Here is a 9154-nt window from a genome sequence, read left to right on the forward strand (position 1 = left end):
AGAGAACCACCTACTTCAGTTTGAGAGCCATGCAGAAAAGGTTCAGCATAAATGCAAACAATAAATAAGTAGATAATAAAATTACAGAAAAGTTTCCATATAATGCCTCAAAAGGCACAGTCGTGCAAATGGTTATTTGAAATAATTACCATGCCCTTGTTCCAAGCATATCTCACAAGATATATGGGGACAATCTAAACCTTTGAGGGTAGAATCATACTGTCCTGTATACACTTCTGAATAATTCCACATAAGATCAGGCTGCATCGCTAAAATATAGGAAAGGTTTACTTTCCTTCTACCTCTAGAAACATCCCAAAATAGATAAGCAGTTTTCTGTTTGAAACTTTTAATACTGTTTAGAATTTGAGAGACACATAAAGCCTTTGTATGACCATCTTCATGAGACTTTAATAGTTTGAATATTTTGCTCTCCAGGTAGAAAAATTCCTTTTGCATATTCTTGCTGGATTTTTATGGAGCATTTGTAGAAGCCAAGATTCTTTATGAAATACATGGAGATTCAGAATGAAACAGTTAACAGAAACAAAGATCCTAGTTCTTTGTCTTAATACCTTGGAGTCTGGTATCATTAATTAGCACAACAACCCTTCTGTGAAATACAACTATGGTTTCCCCTTCTGTGGCAAACCTAGAGATGAAACGAGGCAGTCAGAGAGGCAACTGAAAAACCCATCAGTCTACAATGTGAATAACATTACAATCTCTTTGGGTGTAGCCCATGAATTAAAATCTTTACTTTTGATATTAAACACATATGTGTACAGCTTTGGTTGCACTGAAGGATTATGGTACAAAGTTGAGCTAGTTGCTACTAGAAAAGCATGCATTTCTGGAGAACTGTGGCCTCAGTTGGCATGAGGTGACATCATGCTCCCACATGCCTCCTGAGTTCTTTCATAGCACAAGAAAATGCACCTAAACAGTGTTGACAAGGAAACCTTTTCCTGCTGGCAAGGCGAGACAGTTCGACAAGACAAGGAAAAAATAAGGAAAGAGTTGATGACAGCATCACACTGGTTGGTAAGAGAAACTTCTTAACTCTACATTTTAACTTTAACTTGCTCAATGAAAGATGCAGACAAAGTCAAGATCTTATTTGGATTTCTTGGCCTTTCCCCTGAGTGGCTTTTTACTACACAGCGCTAAACAGAAATCCATTCCTTGTCAGTATTTTCTGCCATATTTTGATTCACACTTTCCCTAACTAGAGATCTCTTTAACTTACACTCCTCTTTTCCAGTCTACATGCTCTGTTTTAGAGGGACCTTCTTTAAAATAGTTTTTTGATAGCTAGCAAAATACATCTATGAAGTGCAACATTGCTAGCATGGAGATACCAAGCTCTTAAAACAAACCTCCATGTCATATGTAATAGTAAGGCGATAAATGAATTATTGTTTGATATAAGTTTAAACATATCTGAATTAATGTGAATGGTCAGAATATATGAGCATGGGCCTGTCATTGTTATTACATCTGCAAAAAATGGTAAGTCATTTTCATGACTTTTTAATAAGTTTTCATGGAGGGGTGCTAATTTGTATTTGATTAGCTATAATCTAAAGCCTATAGAGATTGGTATTTCTACATCATTTTCCTTCTGTTTTCTGCATTTGTCCAGGTCTAATTTAAGCAATGGCATTACATCTTTTTATTTTCACTGTTGCACATTTGCTTATCAATGCACATTTTCTTGTCTTCCCCAGTCTTTAAGAAGGAGAGGAGAACTCGGTGGTTAGGTGTTGGGTGCTGGATCATGAAGTCTCCTCAAGATTTGGTAAAGCCCATCTTCTTTGTTGCTGAAAGAAAGTTGCTGGTGGAAACTATCTCAAAAAACAAAAGGCAAAAATGGCATCTATATCAATCCAAAAAGACCTGGCTTTGACCTAATGGTAGCCAATGGACCCAAGAGAGAGAGAGAGAAATCTTCAGTGAACAAAACCAGCTAAGACGTTTTTTAACTTTATTTGTTTGGTTGGTTGGTTTATCCATTGTTTAGTTGAAAGTATTTAAAGGGCTTAGCTCTCATGTTTCCTTAAAAATCCAAAATAATGCACAGTCTAAACAACACAATCAAAAGATGATTGAAAGCAGAGTTAAAGCCCAGAAGCAATAGATTAAGATGCTTATACCTATAAAGAAAGGCCCAGTTGTAAATAAAAACAGATAAATCGTCATCATTAAAATGACCACATGGCAAAGTCAAAGACTGAGCAAAGTTTAAAAGGAAGGCATTTTCTGTATGGTTTAAAACCCACCAAAAAAGGGAATCGGACAATGTTCTTGGAAGTAAGGCTCAGAATTTTACCTTGAAGACTGTTTCACATTTCCTCTATACAGCAAGGCAAGAGAATTTAATCAAGATGGTCAAAGAGGACTGTACAGCGTAAGTACTGAAATGTCTCTGAAGACAGTGAAAAGGTGGGGGAATTTGGGTTATTATAGTGGTAAGGATACAGTAGCTTGGAGCTGAACTAAGTGTTACATAACAGCACTGATGTTACCTGTCTGTCATGGGTTTGGAGGGAAAGTTCCATCCTATGGGGAGTGGAAGGCGGGACATCAGGAGGAGGGGCTGTACTGTATAAATATGTGATGCCTGTGTGGTGAAGAGTAGATGCTGAGACAGACTGTGAGACACTGGGTTGGGACGAAGCAGCAGCTGGGGAAGAAGAAGCTGTTGTGGGAGTCTGGGTGTCTGACAGGGTACTACTGTGTGTCAGAGTACCAACCTGATAAGTTCAGGTGTCTGTGGGTTAGCCAGAACTGATGGGTTCAGGGTCTGTGCTTTAAGTTAAAGGTTCTAGGTGAACCAAACTGTATGCTTGTGTGTGTGAGAATAAGCCACGTTACTTTATTTTATTCACCTGATTGTTTTATTTACCCTGTTTGTATTTAAAATAAACCTTATTCTTTTGTTGTTTAAAAATCCATCCCTGGTCTGTGTGACTTATTATAGGGAATGGTTGGTGGCAGCTTAGTGTAACCGTGTGACATATCCCAGTAGGTCTGGGTTTGTCACATTGATTGGTGTCCAGCGTGTGGGATACGACTGGTCCAGTTGTCCAGCGGTCCAGCAAAGCCTTGGCAAGTGTGCCCAGAGCAAGGGGGGTCTAGTCAGGGACAGTCTGAGGCGCGTAGGTAATCTTCTAGGTGTACCTCACGGGGAGGTGCGCTAGTAGAAGAACGTGCCAACTGGGGAGACTTAGATTAAGGTGCTCTGAGGCAGCCTAGTTTTGGCGGGAAAACGCTGAGGCAAAACTGCGTAGCAACAGTGAGCTAGCTTGCCAGCTGAGAGGCCCAGCAGAGGGGGGTAGGCTCTGACTCGATACTGTTGCAAATTTAGTGCTGAAGAACAGCAGCAATCTCTAGGAGAGCTGGTTCTGAGGCAAAAAGGAAAAAAGTGGTCGTTTTATTCTGAGGCTTGACTTTTTAAAGCAGCCTGTTCTGAGGGGGGATTATGCCCTTGACTCGAAGCCAAGTAGCAGACATGAGTGAGGTGAAAGACCCCCAGATTGACCAAGGTTCTGAGGATGAATTTGGCTCAGTGCAGGGTGACAGCACAGGAGAGCAGGACCCAGAACTCAGGAAAATACTCCTAGCCCAACAGCATGAACTGAGGGTGAGGGAAATGGAGGAAAGATTAGAGAGAGAAAGAAGGGAGGAAAGAGAGAAACAGCGGCAATTTGAAGAAAGAATGGAGAGAGAGAGAATGGCGTTTGAATTAAGAAAACTGGAACTGTTGAACCAGAACAATAATAATAATAGGGATTCTGAGGGAGGCCAATTGTCTAAGGCTGACCTGAAGAAATTCCCTGTGTACCACAAGGGAGATTGTCCTGAGGTGTTCTTTTCCTTAGTGGAAAGAGCGTTTGTGGACTTCTCAGTGAGGGAAACTGAGAAGATGACCATCATGCGATCTTTAATCAGTGGTAGCCTGGCTGAGGTTTATGCCGAGATGCCTGAGGAACTGATGAAAGATTTTGCAGAGTTTAAAAAACTGGTGTTTGCAAGACATGGGATAAATGCAGAGCAGCTGAGACAAAGATTCAGGTCCCTCACTAAAAAACCAGAACAGACTTTTACCCAAGTGGGGGCCCAATTGGTGAGGCTGCTTGAGAAATGGCTATCGCAGGAGGGAATAGAGACCTATGAGCAGCTTAAAGACTTGATAGCCCTGGAACAGTTCTATTCAGTCCTGCATGGGGAATTGAAATTCCAGGTGAGGGAAAGGAAACCGAAATCTGTGGCAGCAGCCGCAGAGATCGCAGATTTTATTTCCCAAATAAGAAAGCCCTTGGGTGAGGGGAAATCTGTAGGTAAACCCAAAGAAACCTACAGCAAGTACTCTCAGGGACCAGGGAAAAGCCAGCAAGGGGGAGGGGCCCATGGTGAAGGGAAGCCCTCAGGCATGAAACCAAGCCCTCAGAATTTGGAGGGAAAACCCAAACAAGAGGAGAGAGAATCAAAATACACCAGAAAATGCTATTTCTGTCAGGGAAAGGGTCATCTGATCTCAGAGTGTGAGAAATTGAAGCAGCTAAAAGGAATGGTGCCTCAGAATTCTAGTGGGACCAAGCCAAAAGCTGTGTTCTGTGTCCAGCAAGAGCAAGGCTCAGTGTCGCAGAGGGAGCCTGTTGCCATGGCTACTCAGTCTGGAACAGCTACCTATGCTGAGCAGGCTGAGGAAAATGGTCCTCTTGTGGAGGTAAAGCGCTGCTTGCTGATAAAAACAGATTCTCAGTTGTTTGAGACGGCCGGGGTGGACGTAGGAATACTTGACCGTCAGTATAGGGGGCTGCGGGACACTTGTTCCCAGGTAACCCTGTGCCATCCCGATATCATTCCCCGGGAGTTTATAATCCCAAATGAGAGCATAAAGGTAGCAGGTATTGAGGGGCAGGTAATCTCTCTGCCAGTAGCAGAGGTACCTGTCAACTTTCAAGGCTGGAGGGGAGATTGGCGGATAGCGATTTCATCTACTCTGCCAGCAGCCGTGCTCGTGGGAAATGACCTGGCTGAACATGTGAAAAGGGTGCTAGTGATTACACGCTCACAAGCCACCATAGGGACAGTTCAGGGGGGTAATGATGAGCCAGAGACGGAAGCAGAGGGGAGTTCAGAAGCTGTGGTGGAAACCTTAACCACAGACAGCAGATTTGGACAGGAGCAAAAGGCAGACGCCACTCTCCAAAAGTGTTTTGAACAGGTGACTGACGCCCAGCTAACACCTGAAACCCCAGTGAGATTTCTGGAGGAAAAGGGGATTTTATATAGAGAAACCCTGAGGAATATCTCAAAAGGGGGAGATGGGATCAGAAGTCAGCTGGTGGTACCTGAAAAGTATCGCCCCATGATCTTACAAAGGGGTCACTCTGACATGTTTGCTGCACACTTAGGGGTGAAAGGGCCCCTTGATTTGATCAAACAAATTTGGGAGCAGATCACCCAGGATGACCCACAAGACGTTGTGACATACATAGACACCTTGATGAATGACCTAAGGAGAAATCTAGAGCTGGCAGCAGAAAACCTGCAAGCTCAGAAGGTCAGACAGAAAACATGGTATGACCACAAAGCTAGAGAGAGGCACTTTGACCCAGGGGAGGAAGTGCTTTGGCTTAGGCCCTGCAGAGAGAATAAACTGCAGCTCAAATGGGCAGGACCATATAGGGTCATTTCCAAGATGTCAGACCTGAACTACCTAATAGAGCAGGAGGAGAACCAAGCAAGGAGGGTGGTTCATGTGAATGCCCTAAAACCCTACTACAGAGGGGAACAGAGGGTTTTATTCGCGATAAAAGCAGCTGAGAGTGAGGAAGCTGAATTACCCTTCTGGGAGGGTAGAGGGGAAGTAAAATACAACCCAGAGGAGGTAAAGATCAGTCCTGCACTCACCCAAGACCAGCAGCAAGAACTAAAAATGCTGCTTAGTAAATATCAGCAGGTGTTTTCCAACAAGCCGGGGATAGTGAAGGGAGTGATGCATCGGATCCACACAGGGGATGCACCCCCGCAGGCAGTATCCCCATACCGAGTAACGGGACCCTATAGGGACAAGGTGCGGAAGGAGCTGGACGAGATGCTGAGGGAGAACATAATCGTCCCCTCTTCTAGTCCTTGGTCCTCTCCGATAGTCCTTGTGGACAAGCCTGATGGGAGCATTAGGTTTTGTGTTGATTACAGGAAATTAAACCGTGTAACCACTCCTGATGCCTACCCAATGCCCAGGCTAGACAACCTGATTGAAACCATAGGGGGTTGTCGGTTCATCTCATCATTGGACCTGGTAAAGGGATATTGGCAATTAAGAATTGATCCCAGGGATCAAGAAAAGACTGCCTTTTGCAGCCCTTTTGGTCTCTATGAGTTTCGAGTCCTGAGCTTTGGTCTCAGAAATGCACCAGCCACATTCCAAAGGCTGATGGACCAGACCTTGGCAGGGCTCAGTAACTTTACAGTGGCCTACATTGACGACATAGGGATCTTCAGTAATACCTGGGAAGATCACCTGATACACCTGGAGTTAGTGCTGCAGAGGTTAAGTGCAGCAGGGCTAACAGTAAAGGCCAGCAAGTGTCAGCTGGGTAGCCCGGAAATAAAATACTTAGGTCACATGGTAGGGGGAGGAATGATAAAACCCCTGGAGGCCAAAATAGAAGCTGTTCGTGATTGGCCTAGACCCAACACCAAGAAAAAAGTCAAATCATTTCTTGGGTTGGTGGGCTACTACAGAAAGTTCATCCCGAGGTTTAGCGAGATTGCGGCTCCGCTGACCGATCTGACGAGGAAGACGGCTGATGACCGCATCCCGTGGACCAGCGACTGTGAGGAGGCGTTCCAGAGGTTGAAGGAGGCGTTAATCAACTATCCTGTCCTGCGGGCTCCAGACTTCGACCGGGAGTTCATCATCTACACCGATGCGTCTAACAGCGGGGTAGGAGCAGTTCTGTGCCAGGAGGATGAGAATGGTGACCAGCATCCAGTGTCCTACCTGAGTAGGAAACTTCAAAAAGGTGAGAGACATTTGGCAACCGTGGAGAAGGAGTGTTTGGCCATAGTCTACGCGATCCAGAAGGCCAAGCCTTACATCTGGGGAAGACATTTTATTCTGTGTACTGACCATTCACCATTGCAATGGTTAAAGACAATGAAAACCCACAATAGCAAACTTATGAGGTGGGCTTTGAACTTACAGGACTATGACTTTGAAGTGAAGGTGGTCAGAGGGTCAGTGAACTGTGTTGCTGACGCCTTATCAAGAAGACCTGAAGACTGAAGACGGCGAAAGAACATGGACTATATGTATATAATGAAGACAAAAAGTTAAAATGTACCTGGTTTTAAATTGGTTTGTATTAATAAAGGTAAAATTGATGTAATGCATATGGTAAATGTTTGAAATGCCTATTTGCTATGTTTAACTTGGAGTGTAAGTATATGTAAGTATTATATGGTATGTATAAATGTTGTTGTGTATTTTATGCAGGTTGTTTTTTTGGTGAAAAGCACTTTTAGCTTTCCCCCTACAAAACAACTTTTAAAGAGGGGAGGTGTTACATAACAGCACTGATGTTACCTGTCTGTCATGGGTTTGGAGGGAAAGTTCCATCCTATGGGGAGTGGAAGGCGGGACATCAGGAGGAGGGGCTGTACTGTATAAATATGTGATGCCTGTGTGGTGAAGAGTAGATGCTGAGACAGACTGTGAGACACTGGGTTGGGACGAAGCAGCAGCTGGGGAAGAAGAAGCTGTTGTGGGAGTCTGGGTGTCTGACAGGGTACTACTGTGTGTCAGAGTACCAACCTGATAAGTTCAGGTGTCTGTGGGTTAGCCAGAACTGATGGGTTCAGGGTCTGTGCTTTAAGTTAAAGGTTCTAGGTGAACCAAACTGTATGCTTGTGTGTGTGAGAATAAGCCACGTTACTTTATTTTATTCACCTGATTGTTTTATTTACCCTGTTTGTATTTAAAATAAACCTTATTCTTTTGTTGTTTAAAAATCCATCCCTGGTCTGTGTGACTTATTATAGGGAATGGTTGGTGGCAGCTTAGTAACTGTGTGATAGATCCCAGTAGGTCTGGGTTTGTCACACTAAGTGCTATAGATAAGCTGCTTTTGGAAGAGGAATTTCCTGAGTGCTAAAAACATACTGTTGTCACAGCTGGAGCAATTCATACCTCTTGTAGTATGCAAATTAACTTGTTTTATGATTGGTCATTGGGAGGTAAGCACAGGCCTCATTTGCAGGTATAAATCCTCCATCATAAAGATATGCCTGAATCACTTTTCTGGAACAGATTCCAGTTTCTTATGATGACCACATAGGGCACAGAGCACAGAGGAAGTTGGAGTGATCTGGTTCGTCTTTAAAAGGCTATCACCTTTAGTGTGATCTCTTTTATCTTACACTTAAGCAATCCTTCCATTTCCACTTCAGACATTTCTGCTCCCCTGAGAAGGCTCCTGACACATCTTTCAATCACTCCAGTTTGTCCCCCCTTCAGTTATTGACCAGCATCACAGCAAATTAACCAACCACACAGGATACAGAATGCGATAATCAGGAGCACTCGAAATCATGCCAAATACATTACAACCCTAGCACTGTGCCAGAAAGGAGCAGGGCACCTTTAAAGGGGTCAGGATGAATTACTCTTATCCAAAACATGTGTGGATGCCATAATTCAATTGAAGTCAAAGCAAACCAAATTGTGAGCTACAGTATATGCCCATCAGAATGTTCCCTTCATTAGTTTCAAGAATCCAGGACATGGGTTACTTGAAGGGTTTGTCTGCATGTGAACTGTATTAAACCTGATGAAAAAAATTGGCTTTGTTATTGGATAGGTATTCACTGTTCACAAGTTTACCGTAGTAGAACCAGTACCAGAGATAGAAAATGATAATTCAAGTTTCACAGCGCCCAGAAATCTTATTTTTGGAAGTATTAAAAACTCTACATGCTTCTCTTTTGAGCACTGCTGTAGAGAAGGCCAGGCTATCACCAGTCAAATTAACAGAGCTTGCACTCATCTCATTTTATTCCCTGCTTCCTTCCATCCCCGCATTTATGTGCTTTTTTCCATACCAGCATCCTCGGAAGAAGCTCAAATGAACTTGAATAA

The sequence above is a fragment of the Pogona vitticeps genome, chromosome 1 (genome assembly GCF_051106095.1).
Source record: "Pogona vitticeps strain Pit_001003342236 chromosome 1, PviZW2.1, whole genome shotgun sequence".
NCBI lineage: Eukaryota > Metazoa > Chordata > Lepidosauria > Squamata > Agamidae > Pogona > Pogona vitticeps.